Raw genomic sequence first — 16,955 nt, 5'->3', positions numbered from 1 at the left:
GCTCTCAGGGTGATTGTTGGAATTTCTGATTCTTATTTTGGAATCACCCCAAATCATTTCAATCAGATTAAAAAGAAATGTCTTATATACATATTTTACGGAAAAAAAAAGATAATACCAGTTACTATGTAAGAAAAAATAAAGTGATTCATGGGGGGATCGAAACCGCGAGGGCGGAGTCGCGACCTTCGTGTTATTAGCACAACATTATAACGAACTGTATATATACTTATATTAGTAAAAAGGTTGTTACACAATCAAAACCGATTCATAAACCACAAGTATTTTATATATTTTATAAAATCTAAATAGCATTTACTAAGCAAAATTTTGAGATGTCATCATCAAATTCTTAGTGGAGATGATTAAACAAATTTTAGTTAGCTTTGTACTATCTGCACAATATTACTAACATACCTACATATCAAATTTGGCAATCGGTCCAGTAGTTTCGGAGCTTATTTGTGTAACAAACGACACGACGAAAAAGACACAACTCAAAGCTGTTTTTTTGTTTACTTAAAAAAAGCTCAGAACCTGAATTACAATCTGATCAGTAATCTGTTTTGTTCAGGAACTACAAATCGTCGAAAAATTATGTATTTAAACGAAGAAGACTTTTTCCAGGCTATTTAGATTTTATATTAAAAACTCAAACCCCTTCTAAAGAAAGAGAAATTTTAGTAAAATTTAACAATTCACTTTTGAATCGGATGTTTTATGCTTTTTTTTTTGATAATTTTAATTTTAGAGGTTGCAAGCTCAAAAACAAAATTTCAAAAGCTTGAAAAATGTGTTTCTTATTTATATATCGTTTCTTTTTTTGACATTTGTTTGTTTCTTTTTCAATATTATATACCACGTGTTTCTTTTATTTGATATAACCCCTGTAACTTTTTTATTTTTAAAGTTAAACATATAGTTCTTTGACCAAATTTGTATCATGTTAAAAGATCACTTATATATGTGAATAAATGACATGAGTATCATTTTGCAAGCTACTAGATTCATCAATAAATATAAATTCTTCGTCTATTTTATTGAATAACTTTTTAAGTATTGATTTTAGAATATTGGTTGCTTTTCATATTGTAGAAAAAATCAATCTTTCCATTTATGCAAAAATATACCTATATAGATACATAGTGTTCCATAAAAAAATAATGACATCATTTCCGGTGCTACCGGAAGTGATAATAAAAATGTAAGGTTGCCATCACATAGATCTTTCAAAATGATACAAATCTGCTCAGAGCACTACAAGTTTATCTTTAAGAATAAAAAGGTTACAGGATAAAAGAAACATCCTGTATATACCAACATTACCGACCTGCTGCCCTTGCAACAATTTTTTTTTTTGGCAGAGAAGTACGAATTTTAAATGTTTAACGACACACTAAATATTTAAAAGTACATCCCTGGCATAGGTTTATTCTGCTAGTGATACTGCGTCATTTGGATTCTTTTTATAAAACTATTACCACTTTTAACTTAATAGTACAATAAAATTTATGGAAAACCAAAATATGTTCTGAAAAAATTTTTTTGCAATTAAAAAAAAAATCTTCACATTAAAACTTTATTTTCTACCATTCACGTTCAAGTTCTCAACAAAGTTATTTGATATTATACTTACATTAAAAATAACTGAAGGCAGAATAGTGGAAGTTTTGTTAAAATTTAACATTGTCCACATTTCTATCGAAATATTATTATTACTAGTATTGTTATTTAGACCTACCATGTAGTAAAGATTTCACAAAAAATATTCATTTATAGGGTGATATAACAAAATCAATCAACAAGAAAAAATATTACTACCAATAAATAACACAAAAACAAGTCTAATAAAAAATGGTGTTATGTCATTTCACAGAATACACTTTACACTTGAAGTATAATCAAACAAATACACTGTTTTAGAAAAAAACGTTATACTGGTCACAGCGTAAGAAAAAATAAGATGGTCCAAGAGAGGATAGAACTCGCAACGTGATCGGAGTCAGGACTTTCGTGTTCTAAACAGAATGTACTAGTATAAAAGGGCGTTGAACATTTTTTTTGTGAAAATCTAGGCTAGGGTAAAAATTGGTAGAAATTTATTTCAATAGAACTTTCTTCGAGCCCAACAAATTCCACTTCTTTGAAAAATTATAAAATTTGATTTTGCGATTTTTGTTTTGTGATAACCAGTGGCATAAATAACACCCTCGAAGCACCTGTGGCGTAGGACGCAAATTCCAAGGGCACGCTGCACACGTATGGACAAAGTATAATAAAGCAGATAACCAAAGGTAAAAATGTGCTCTCAGCAAATTTAATATGTTTAACTTTGAATGTTTACGTTTGTACATCGAAAAAATATCACGGAGAAATTTGTTTGATTTGAATGAGTTTGTCTCCTTAAAACAGAAGATTAAACTTATTAATTAACCCAGGATCGAACAAAATGCTCTGAATATTATTATTATATTGGTTAATAAAAAAATTGTGATGACGTCATAAACGTATATAACATTTGTTAAAACGCAAGAAAAAAAAAGAAACAACTTTGTTATCGAACGTGCGACCCTCAGATCAGCGTGCCGATGTAAGTACCCACTAGGTCACGGATATTTACATTCTATGTTAGTCGTAAACTGCTATTGTGTTGTGGTATTTTTTTGCGAAAATTTGAAAGTTTAGGGAAAAAACTCCAAGCGGATTGTTTAATAAAAATCGACTCAGACAGACAGATAGACAGACGGAGTTCATCAAAGTATTGGTAGGGATGATACATATAAAATTTGCTTACAATCGGTCCAGTAGTTTCGAAGATGATCTGTTTAATAAATAATTATAAGTATATAATAATAAATATTGGTATAGACGACAGACGGAAACGAGAGACCTATTTTTTTCGAAATACATATAAAATTTAAAAGTAATGGTTTAATAGTTTCGTAGGTTATCTCTCTGATAAAGTTATTTGAATGCACATACAAAAAAGAAAATCTACATTTCATATTGACAAAAAAACAGAAATTAAAGTAACATTTTTACGAAATTTCCGTTAGCTTTTACTCGGATATTGTAATATTTGTTATTATTACGACTGTTAATTTTTTTTTCTACTACCTGTTCTAAATAAAATATCAGTAACATGTTAACTTGATTCTTGCATAATTTTAATTTCTAGGCAAAAATACGCACTGATATAAAAAATATTACAATAAAACTAGTTTCAACACTTTTATCTCAAGAAATTTAACATATTACAAAAATTATTAAAAATGTGTTGATGATGGGCGAAAGGATGCTCGAAACAAGTTTGATTAAGATAAACGAAGACGAAAAACGACACCAAATGTCACACCAATAAAATTAAGTAGTTTCAACGGTCGTATAGGTTAAAAGCAACGTACGTATTTTTACTTGCAGCTAATTAAAATATGCTTTTCCTAATCCGCCTAAACTCGCATAATTTGAATCGCTGGATTCTGTCGAGCACAATTATTGTATCGACAAGTTTATGCACGATAAGAGACAATATAATCATAAATAATAGTAATTAATAATAATAAGACAGCGATTTAAAATAGATTTCTAAACAGGTGGCACAACTTTTTCTGTGCAAAATTATCATGAGTAGGTAGTATCTAATATTTGCATGAGATCAATTGCATCACATACATATAAATTTATACATTCTCCTGAACTCTCACCAATTTCATAAACCTATTTTCGTCAATAAATTCGTCCAAAAAATTTCACAGAGATTGCGCATCGTCTACACAAATCATCTTTGAAACACAAACGTAACATTAGCGACCTAATAAATAAGTCCTAAAGTCGACACCAAACTGCTGCCAGGATTGTAAATCTATCAAGGATATAAAAATGGTAGTGAGGTGCTGCGGGCGTAAATTTTCTGAAAAATTTATGACCAGGTTTATATACCTAATTTAAAATTGAAAGATAATAATCGGTTGAAAATCTTTAATTTGATAGCTTTCAGATATAATATTCCTTGGGTTGTAGACCTGTGGGTGATTCCCTTTCCTTTTAGACTCACACGGTGTTCATCAAGGATAAACACTGCGGCCTATTGTATCCTGGTTTAATTAAAAAGCGCAAATGAGATTTAAGATTGCTGTTGTGACTAGAGACTTTTGACTTGATTCGATAGTACTCGGTGGTATTTTGTCATGACCTGGTCTAATGTGAATTTTCTTGACGCGTAAAACTGTGTTAAAGTCAAGGCCAGTAAGCCAGCAAATATCAAAATTCATGAGCCATAAAATGCAAAAGTGAATATGACTTAATTAAGGTAATAAAGTCTTCAATATTATTGAGTTGTCGAAACATCAAAACGATTACGTGATTACAATGCATTGTAATATTTGTTTACGTTTTATTAGAGAAAGAAAACTTACTAACACAAGTCTGTCAGACTGTGACATTGATTTACAGAATAATTAATTAGGTAATAAAACAAATATTGTAATTAATTGTGATTAGAAAAAACGTAACCTTAGTTGTCTGTTCGGACTTGTGTAAAAAAAAGTCCGCCTAAAAACATCAATGCCGATAGCTTTCATCATTCTCCTGAGACATATTCATTTGAGTGGCACAAAGGCTAACGCCAATTAATAATTATGTAAATGATGACCGTAGGTACTCTTCAGTAGCAAAGTATAATATATTATTTAAGTAATTAAGAAAGTTAACGCGTGATTTTTTTCCATTAATTATAATTAATTTGAATTTCCAACACGTAATAGCATAGGAATTTGATTTTTGTCGTCCACCTTGTGTCTCCGTTATAGCCGCGGAAGATTAACTCGCTCCGCTTAAAATTTCCTATCGCGTTAATCAAACAGTCACTATTTTTACTTCGATGGTACGTAATGGGGAAATATTTACACTGTTGCAATTACCTGTTACAACATTCTGATACCTCAAACATTCCCATTAATTAACGCAAATTAATTAATTTACAATGCCGGTAATTGAACACATAATATTTCTAAGAAAAGAGCTCGTTCTACCAATTAAACAATAAAAACGCATAGTACAGCACCCATACTTGGCTATGGAGGCTTTAACACACCAACGTGACATGCATCTCGTGTCAAGAGGCTTGATTAAGTAAGTGCCTCTCCGATAATCCTTTAATAGCGGCTTAGACGACCATAGACTACAAGACAAGACCTCTCCGACGAAGGAATTTTGCTCATCGTTGTGTTTTTAACATGCTAGGAAGTGGATTATTCAAATTTCTAAAAGCCGAACCTTCTCTGTAATCCTTAATATAGCGATTTTTTATGCAAACATGACCTTTTCACTAAGCAAATTATTAACAGATAACACAGTACATCATGTAATTAATTTTCAATATTTCTTTTTTAAACGAGAATTGTACGCTTATAAGGATGTGTATATAAGCTGTATCTAATTGTTTCTAATTCAGTGCCACGCAACAGTGTGCTGAAAATGTCTGCTTTGATGGAATTAATCAATTCTGTCTCGTTAAGAAGTCATTAATCAAATAAAGTGTATCTAGAGCACGCATATTCGATAAGAATTCGAAAAATCGAACCAACTAGTTTTTTTAACAAATTTGTTGTTGATTTTTATTTGTTGCTAAAAATGCAGACCTATCTGACGTAAGTTGTTTTCAGTTGTGTTTAATTTGGAAACTGGTAAATTTGCGTCTGTACAAGAACACTTGCTTTACACAAAGGATGTCGAAATCAACAAATGATATGACAAATTTGTTGGTCGCAAATAAAGGACAGACAAACGTTATTGCTTCATGTTTTTTGCTATCAAAACTAGTTCAGCTGGGCCATGTGTTGTCTTTTCTTCCTGATTGTAAATATTTTTTATCATTTGTTCTATTAATGGTAGTACCCGGAAACCACATACAAATATACCTAACATTTAAACACGCAGTGGTTACGGTAATTGCAAATACAGGGCCGGTGAAAAAAATAAGACAATGTTAAATTAGTGCGTTGGCGTCTGGGTTGCAACAATTTATTTATTTGGGAGGCTTACTTTAAGAGATTGGTTTGTTGCGGAATTAGAATGTACCCACTTTACGTATTGTTATCACTTGTGGAGCGATTGTATTGTTCATTTAAAACTCTAGAAATTGATTTTTTTTTAATTGAACCTACAAGTTTTGTTAATTTTTCAAAGTTCAATTTTGCGCTGATGGTTTTTTATTCCGATTTATATTATACGTCCAAAATAAGTGAAGATCTATTTTCTTTAATTAGTCTTATTAGACTTGTAGTCCTTCGTATGTATTACTTTCAAACATGGAAAACAGGACCCACTGATAAAGTAACAAAAAAACAACAGATTTCGTTAGTTCTACTTTTGCTTTAAAACTTTTTATTGTACGACTAGATTTCTCAATTTTTATCAAAATAATATTTCGGCAAAACTAGTTTTTTCAATGCTTTCATTTTGCAAAAGTGTTGCAATAATTCATTCAGGGTGTTAATACTTGCGATCAAGTTTAAATGTCAATACCGCACAACTGAGTGTTTGTGATACAACTAACGAAACAAAGTAATCTATATTTCCAGAAAATTTGAACTCTTTGATTGAAAGTGATTTTTTAGAAGATGCTGAAATCCAAGAAATGTGGCTCATCTGAGGAATTAAAATCGTCAGACTGAAGAATATTTCTTAGTCGTTTATTGATTAATTAGATTTTCAATGTCGTCCTACGATATGTAAAATGAGCATTTTATATATTTATTCGTAATTTGTCATCAATAACTAATGCAGAAATTGATCTCCTAGGTCGTTACAAGTTCCATTAAATATTTTAAGAACGGTTTCTACAACTGCTTACAACTTAAATTATCTCAATTATTATCTAAGATTATGCAAGATAAATTGCTTAAATTTTTGTCATCATTTTAATCAGTAAAAATAAATAAAAACTATGAATAATATCAACATACAGGATCGCTAGAATGTATAAAAACGGTTAAACACTTTGAGAATCAATTGTACAAATTAACGGAAATTAGGTATAGGGGTACATACAAGAAGTGGTGGTTAACTTATTTGTCAAAAACATTTTTTTTGTTTTATTTATTTTCGAGATGTAAGGTCAACTTGATTTTTTTTAATTGGCACTACCATACCGCGTGTTTCTTTTATTTGATACAACCCCCGTATTTTTTTTTTTTTTTTTTAATAAACATATAGTTCTTTGACCAAATTTGTATCATTTTAAAAGATCACCTATGTGAATAAATGACATGAGTGTCAATTTTTCACGCTACTAGATTGTCATCAATTAATATGAATTTTTCGTGTATGTATTTTATTTAATAATTTTTTAAGTATTGATTTTAGAAATATTGCTTGCGTTTGATTTTTAGAAAACATCCGTCTTTCCATTTATGAAAAAATATACGTAGTGTTCCATAAAAAAAAATAAAGTTGATGTCATTTCCGGTTCTACCGGAAGTGATAATATAAATGGGAGGTTGCCATCACATAGATCTTTTAAAATGATACATTTATTCAAAGAACTACAGGTTTATCTTTAAGAATAAAACAGTTACCGGGGTTGTATCAAATAAAAGAAACACCCTGTATAGTTAATGCATTTTTGAATAGAGCTTTTTTGGTTCTCAAGATATTTAACTGTTTCCCATACATTCTAGCGACCTGCATATAACTCACATGGATTTTCGTCAGGGTAGATTATTATTAATTATTATTTGTAACGAGTGATGAAAAAGTTGTTAGATTAGAGTTGGCCATGGCAACTATTTCCATGTCAAAAATCCAAATGATTGAAATACAAGTGATGACATTTGCAGTTTAATCAAAGACATGACAAATATTTACATGGCCAACTCTAATCTGAAAACTTTTTGATCACCTGTTATTTATGATTTATTTTGTATCTTAGGTTCCTTATAATTAGATAATATTTCGTTTATCAATAGAGGTATCTGTGTACCGTGAAAACCAAATTTAATGACATGTTGTCAACAGTTAGAACTCAACTCTTAAAAACTGTTAATTTTGTTTAGTCAAATCAACATTAAACAACATATGAGTGACAGATCACTAAAAAAAACTGGATCTTTGGAAATTACAACAATTAAAATTTTTTAGATAGTTTACAAAAATGTCTTTAAGGCGCAATAGGTTCTATTGAGTATATAATATAAGGTATAATTTTTTAGCAAGCCGAAGTTTGCCTTAATGTTTGAAGATTTCAAAAATTGTCAAGTTTCACAACCTGTCCAGCCCAATGCTTTTCAGGTCCCATTATCACTACGTAAGGGAACTGGAACTGAAGCTAAGGAAATATTTTAATAAATATAGAATGCAATACGAAAATGTTGGTCTCACGTAATCTTCGAAATTAAGTAGATGTTTAAATGTTAATCAATTAATATTTTTAAGTCTGCGTGTGCAGATTTTTCGAGAAAACTTGAAAATTATAAATACAATTTTTCAATTATCTTAGAAAATACTAAACCAATTAATCCAATAATAATATTAATGATAGATCATTAAACAAGATTTGTTTATCCATCCCTACCAAAATTGTGATGACGTCATCTCAAAAACTTGCTAAATATATCCTATTTAGTAGCTCTAAAGTAAAAGCGTCTGTGAATGCGCTTTTCAATTCATTCATATTTTTATTTTAATGTACAACCGTTATCCTCAAAATTTAAAATTTGTAGGATCGATAAAAATTTGTCTAAGAGACTTACTTCACGGACGCGCAAAGTTCTATTTAAATAACTTTAGACTAATTTTTGTGTATATTTTTAAAAAATCCAAAGGCTACTATTTTTTAGGCGTACCATTTTTAAATCTATGTAGAAAATGCTTTAACAATTATAGAAAAAAAAACCGTGACGGCAGACAGACAGACAAAGGAACAGACAGACAGACGGACAGATAGACAGACGGAAAAGGGAGACTTATTTCTTCGTACTGCAGGGATCATGAAATGTCGAGAAAACGTAAAAGTAGAGTCGGCCAACGGACTCGATTACAGTATTTCCTTCGCTTATGCTCGGGAAGTAAAAATTGGTTGAACGTTATTTAGACAGAACTTCCCTCGTTCCTGGAGAATTTTATGATAACTCGTACAAGTTAGAAAAATATAGATAATACTAGTAACAGTGTAAGAAAAAGCCCTTGAGGGGATCAAACCCGTGACCTTACTGTTTTCAAATATTGTAGAATTTAGAAACTTTTGCGAAAATCTAGAGATCCAGGGTGAACAACAATGGCGGATTCATAAACCACAAGTACGAAATTTTGAGGTGGAAATGATCAGACAAATTTTGGTTAGCGTATAATCACCTACAAAATATTCTTAACATACATATAAAATTTAACAGTAATCGATCGGGTAGTTTTAGAGATTATCTGCCTAATAAATATCGACACAGATGACAGTCGACAGTCGATAGATAGACGACAGACAGATAGACGGAAACGAGACCTTGTTTTTTCATACTCTTATGACCATGAAACATCGAAAAATGGACGCTGTTACAATATATATACAATATACCTCCTTAGTTTATCTTGGTAAGTAAAATAATAAATAATTAATATTACAATTAATAAAAGTTTTTTTTTGACATTCGGTCCAGTTAATAATAAAATACTACATAATCTTGAAAAATAATTAAATGTGTCGTCCGATTTTTGACATTTTAATTTTTACCCCTTGAGCATAAGGGAAACAAGTACTGTATTAAGGTCCATCGGGCGACTGACTACTTTCATGTTTTCTCGGTGTTTTATGTCCTCCAGAGTACGAAAAAAGTGATCTTTCGATTCCGTCTGTCTGTCTGTCTGTCGTTTGTCATCTCTGTTGCTTTTTATTAGACAAATGATCTCCGAAACTATCGGATCGCTTGTCGTCAAATTTTATATGTATTTTAGGAGTATCGTGTATATTGCTAAACATTAACCAAAATTTATCTAATCATCCCAACCAACAATTTGATGACTATTCCTCAATTTTTTTTTCAGTAAACTCGTGTTAAATTTTATAAAATAACATACTCTTGTACTTATGATTTAGGAATCTGCATTGTTTTTTACCCTGGACATCAAAATTGTCCCAAATAATTCCAAATGTATGACAATAAGCGCTTTCCCGTAGCGCAACTAGACACCGTGATTACCAGACAAAACTGTCGTACGTTCGATTCTGTCCCATGAAACTTTCTTTTTTTTTTACACAGTGCTGTTATCTATATTCTTTAGGTAGAGGGGTTATCACAAAATATCGCCAAATCAAATCGTATAATTTTTCTAAGAAAAGGGATTTGCTGGACTGTACTTCATGGGGGAGGGAAGTTCGTCGAAATAACCGTCAACCAATTTTTTAATGATAATTCCTGTAAGCTAAACTAGAAATAGGGATGAATTATTAAATTACGTAAAGCAAAGAACGCTGCGCGAGATTTTTTTTACAAAATTTTGTGATGATAGAAACAACTTCTTTTATAACCACTCTGTATAATCAATTTGGAATATGAACAGTTTCGATACTAATAACTATAGTACTGTGTTTTCAAGAAAATGATTTAAGCCGTTTGGATTTACCTAATTTATTCATTTTAGTTTCCGAACATCAACTAAGAAAGTATTGTGATAGGATCCATGCGGAGAATGGATACGTTCATGTTTTTTCGACATTCATGAGTTCTAGAATACGAAATAATGGATATGTCTGTCTCCGGCGATTTTTATTTGACACAATCTCCGAAACTAGTGGATCAATTGTTATAAAATTTTATATGTATTTTAGGAATATCATGTAGATGCTAAAAAGTTAACCAAAATTTGTCTGATCATCCCCACCAACAACGTGATGATGTTGGTAGGGATGCATTATGTTGCACAGTAAATGTGATTTAAATTTTATAAAATAATATATTCCTACCTTTGTGATTTCTGAATCTTTTAGATTTTTTAACCTATATGTAAATCCAGATTTTTTGAAAAAAGCAAAATTGTATAACAAAATTTTACAATTCAACTCTGAAACTGCAGAACCGAAAGCCACGTTTACCTCCCCCGAGAAATTGATGATCTCAAAATTTTATCGAATAAATCCTGTCTAAAATCTGCAAAATATCATGAGTCGGTTCTTGTAGTTTATCAGTGCATTCATATTTTTTAGAATTACTTATACAGGATGACTCAAAAAATGTATGATTTTTTTATTGTGCCCCCTGGCACCAGCCGCCCCTGATAGATACATCTTATATTTTTGCGAAGTAGTGAGCTCATATTGCCTGTTAAAAAAAGAATGACGGGCCAATTTCAAATTGAATTTTTACGATTTCGCAAGTCCCCGTTGCCATGGAAGATGCGATGGCAACAGTCGCAAGGACGAATCAAATCGCGAATCGCAACAATTGTCATCGAAATTACCATAGCAACGGCACTTGCGATTTCGCAAATTCAACTTGAAATTACCTCCTAATCGCAAGTGCTGTTGCTATGGTAATTTCGATGACAGTTGTTGCGATTCGCGATTTGATTCGCCCTCGCGACTGTTGTCGTCGCATCTTCCATGGCAACGGGGACTTGCGAAATCGTAAATCCAACTTGAAATTGGCCCGTTAGAAAATAATGTCCACATAAATGTAAAGAATGGATTAAAAAAATTCCTTTCAATGAAAATGAAGCAGTAAATTGTTTTTTAAAGGACTTATTTAGTTCTTTTTTAACTTTTTAACGTTTAACTTGAATGCAATAATATGAAGAAAATTTACAACAAATCATTTAACAAAATTTTGGAGCAAATATTTTTCACAGGAAAATAATAGGCCAAAAAATTGTAACTCTAGAAACATAGTTGTAATATTTTGTATAGTTTATTATTTAACCTGGTATTAAGTAAAAAGAAGGGATAAAAGCGGGGAATAATTTTTTAACACAGAAAAATTGTCTCTATTGTCATCAAAACCGAAAAGTACTATGTTTAAGTTTATGATTTTGAAAAATTGGCAACATTATCCTAATTATTATCATAAAATTCGTGTAACATATGTAATATCTCCTTTCAATATTATTTTTAAGAAAAATCGCAGTATTATTTTTGCAATAGCTCGTGCAGAATGGAGCTGCATAGAGTAGTTTAATCGATAGTGTTGTCATGTTTTAATAGCACAGCTTGTGTAATTAAACAATATCGGAGGTAAAAGTTAATTTCTCTATAAAATCGCATACCAACGAATTTTTCCTAACCCGGTCTTTGACTTTTTATGTAATGCATAATAACTCTTTGGTGTCGTTTGCAGTAACATCGTGATTTATGCATTATCGTCATTACACAACGTGTTATAACACCTCCTCTTCACACCACCTGTTGCCATCACCTTTTCTTGCTCCGTCTAGACAGAAGCCACGTTAGCCATCAAAACCTAACATTCAACAAATTTACGACATGATACCCCTCAATAGCTTGAAAGTCTGTTGTACTTCTTTACATTGATTAAATTAATTGAAACGTAAAGGTCAGCACTTACAATAGCTGCAAAAGCCGAGATACACCAGACGATATGTCTGTTCCCCTTCGCAGGAATTTGATCAGTTAAAATTCGCCGAGAAACGATGATTGACAATAGCACCCCAACCGGCAAATGCATTGTAATGTAGCCTTGATAGCTATGTAGCAAAGTAGAACAGAATGATTTTACAATAATTAATTTCGAACTTCGTGCATGCAAATCCAGCCTCGCTTTGATCAATCGATAGGGTTCATTATGCACAGATTGTCTTAATTAAATCTGATATTTGTGTAACGTTGTGCCATAAGACAGAAGTGGGTCCAATTTGTCAATTTGATTAGGAGGAGGCGCCGGTCCTTTCCTGCTGCGAAGACCTTGTGACAGTTATCCAGTGTGTCACCGAATAAAATTGCATAAAACAGCACCCACTCAAAATAAAATACGGCTCTCCTACACGTAGCTTACACATGTATTTGTCTTGTAGCGATGATAATCGGTGAACGGCATTCAAAGTTTTTATGAAAATTCCGAGTAAGGTCAGCAAGGCCACCCGCGTTTATTTATAATCTTAGCTAATCTAGCAGCTTTGCAATTACATTATAGGAAATCACTGGCCTGTGCAGGATCATATCACTTAATATTTAATTATGCTTAAGATGGTGGTTATTAGTTCAAATGGAATATAAACTGTCAACTTTTAAGCTTGGCTCGGGATTGGACATCGTGCTGCTTCTTCGAACAGCGGGAAAAGCTTCAAGGCTGCTTGCTCTTATGCAAATTATATAACTGTTCCACGCTCATAGATAAATAATCGTTACTGCTCAGTCGACAGTGCGAAAAATTATTAAATTACATAATTTCCCATCTTGGACGGTACGAGTAAGGAATGGTTGATCGCAATCGGGACACGCGACCTCTTTTCGCTGAGCTTTAATTAAGCGTGTTTGAGGACTTGTAAATCACTAGTGGTAAAGGGTATCTTATTGACACGACAAGTTGGCTTCGATATATTCTAAATTGTGATGTCATCATAATGTCTGGAAGGAAGAGTGTTGCGAATGCAGGCAAAGGTTTTACGTGAAACTTCCTTGACTCTTACTAATGAAGGAATTCAACACTAACACACACAGAAACAGGAAAGCGAAAGTAGAGATTAAAGCAATGTTAAAAGTTTGGTACATTAAAAACAGTTTTTTTCAAATACTATACGTTTTAACTGCTATTAATAAAATGTTACAATCTACAAATTAAACCTCTTGGGCCCTTGGTTCGTAAAACTATAAATTACAAACATTCGGTCGAAGCTTGGCAGTAGCCTACGGCTGAACAGGACCGTATCCATTTCAGTTGCATTTATACTCAAGTATTTGGTATGAATGGTACAGATATTTTATAAACAAAATTCGTCTAAAGAAGTTATACAGTACTTACCTCACACTTAGAGCTGTGACTTAATGTTTGTCAGGTCATGGTGGGTCGGGTCAGGTCAGGTCAGAGTTCTTTGGTGATAATTTTTATTAAAAATTAATCAGTAAAACCAACAAATTCATGTAACCTCACTAACGATTCATTCATGAAAGTTCTACATACAGTCTGTAAGACTGTATTATTCTAAAAAGGAATACATATTTAGAAAGCGAGTGCAGCGAGCACTTTTAGTTATCAAATATTACTCGTGTCCCTGAGAAGCTAAATTAAAAATAAAAGAATTTTTAATTGTCTGAAAAGTGATTCCTAAAAATGTTTGTAAATATTTGCTAAAGTAATGAAACAATCTAAACGTGCTCGCTGCGCTCGTGTGTATATTTTTTAAGTCTACAGATTTATTCTTACAATAGAACTCAAATAACTTTGCTGAGACTTCTTCCTGCGCATTTCTAGGAGAGTAAAATTTCTTCTTCTCGCTGCGCACGCAAAAAGTGTAAAATGCGAGCGCAGCGAGCACGTTTAGGTGTAATTTAAAAAAATATTCATTGGTATCGTTGAGAAGGTAGATTATCAATAAAAATTTTATTGTTATTTAAAAATGTGAGTTTAAAGGCTGTTTGAGATCTTCATAATGTCACTGGGACTGAAACAACCTGCAAGTGCTCGCTACGCTCGCATTTTAGAAAAAAATCTCCAGAATTATTATATGACTCTCTTCATTCGTAATAATGTTTTTATAACCCTAAAATAACTAAAAAAAAAACATTCAGAATGCGAGTACGAGAGCTAAATTATTAATAATGAGAGAATTTTTTACTGTCTAAAAAAAGCGAATCTTGAAAATATTTGTTAATATTAAAATCGGAAAGACATGAACGTGCTCGCTGCGCTTGCATTCTAATGGTTTATTTTTTCAATTAATAAGTGTAAGGATTTATTATTAAAACAAAACCTAGACAACTTACAGACTAAACTCCAAAAAAGGACGCTTAAAATGCGAGCGCAGCGAGCGTGTGCAGGTGTTATAAAAAATGATTTATTGCAGTCCCCGAGACGCTAAATTATTAACAAAAATGTATTGATGGTCCACATAAATGTGAATCTTAACAACAATTATAAGTACTAAAGTTTGGGAGAGCTGCTCGCTGCGCTCATATTCTCTGAGTATGTTTTTTAAAATCTAGGTTTTTATTATTACAATGGAACCCAAACAACTTCGGTAAGGCTCTTTCTGGAATACTTTGCATTTTAAACTTAAAAAAAGAACTATAATGCGAGCGCAGCGAGCGTGTTGAAGAATTGACTTGATTTTTTTGCTTATTTTCAATAGGATTTATTCGGCAAAATTTTGTGATGACGTGAACATGTAACGGATTTTTATTTAATTTTGGATTGATTTGCAGTAATAACGCATCTATCACGCGTAGTGTTGGTGGGAGCGATGGGAAAAAACGGGGAGAAAAAGAGAGATAAGAACAGGGGGGGAGATAGCGTGGAGGAGCGAGTGAGGAGCTCGGCAGGAAGACAATCAAGTTCAGGGGCTTTTCAAGGAAGATTTTCGGGAAGAGACGGGACCTGAGAACCGAAGGAAGAGTCAGGAGCGTCCGCCGCCTACGCTGAGGAGAGAACAGGTGCCCTTCCGCATTTTAACAGTGATTGGCTTATCGTATGTAATACCTTTAATAATATAATTTGTCGTAAACGTAATTTTATTGGGCTCGGGTTGAAACCCACTTCGTGAGGTAACAATAAAGTAGCATCTATTTGAAATCCTGTAAGTAGGTTACAAACAACTTTTTGGGAAGGAGTAAACGATTAACGATTTATTATGCCCAGGATAAGTTTGAAATGGTTACAAGATTTCAGAGTGTTCGGTTTTACACCTCCAAAGTTAAATTGTAGAATGTTGACACAAAATTTTCATTTTTTTTTTTCTCAAAAATCTGGATCTCTCAGGTAAAAACTTAAAGCGGATTCATAAACTATACGTGTAGAAGAATGTTATTTTATCAAATTTGAAACACATTTACTATGTACAATTTTGAGGTGACGTCATAACATTATTGGTAGGGATGATTAGACAAGGTATGGTTAACGACGAACAGGCAGACAGACAAATAGGCAGACATCGTACTCTAGGGGTCATGATACGTTCGATGGACCCTGTTACAATACTTCCTGAGCTTACGCTCGGGAAATAAAAATCAATTATGTTTAAAAATCTGTGTATCCATTGTTGTTCACAAAATTATTTACTTGCAAAAATTAATAGAGGAAATAGAAATCTTTATCGAACGAATTTCTGAACAACTATTTTCCTGAATACAACCCTGAAGTTTACGCAGATTTCAAAGCGGCACGTGTCGTCCATGAAGGATTGTCGAAGATCCCCACTGAAAAGGTTGTCTGACCATTGTTGGCTTAAATGACACTAATAGGGCCATAAAATCTTATTAGTACACAAAAATAGTGTCTTCACAGTAATGGGGTGGTTTTCAGAAGCATCCGGGATCCTAATAAATCAGTTTAATGCGTCCTTAATTTTGAAGGCCACCAGATCCGGCTTCAGATTTGTTGAGGTTCTTCTTGTTACCCGTTACCCGATAAAGAATTTTTTAATATGAAGCGATTTTTTTCGATTTCAATATTAATCTAAATATTATTTGGTCAGTTTGATTTTATAAAAATTCATAAAATAAAAATAACTTAGAATATGATTGTGTTTCAATTTTTCGAAAGCTAGCGGTTTTGTCTCAGCGACTTACAAGCCACTTTGTAACCATAGAAAATTCTTGTTAAATTCGATAAATAACCAAATTTGGTTATTTAATAAGTGCACGTTATTTAAAAAAGTAGTTAATTAACTACTTTTTTAAATAACGTGCACTTCAAAAAATTTCGGTTGCTATATAAACGCACAAAGATCTTTTTATGGCAGTTGAAAAATGTTTGAAAATTAAACTTCCATAATAATAAACATTGTGTGACTTTTATTTTGTA

This window comes from Zophobas morio, unplaced genomic scaffold (assembly GCF_036711695.1).
Source record: "Zophobas morio isolate AGI-343-1 ecotype UQ-CSIRO unplaced genomic scaffold, CSIRO_AGI_Zmor_V1 ptg000005l, whole genome shotgun sequence".
Lineage (NCBI taxonomy): Eukaryota > Metazoa > Arthropoda > Insecta > Coleoptera > Tenebrionidae > Zophobas > Zophobas morio.
This window is presented reverse-complemented; position numbering follows the sequence as displayed.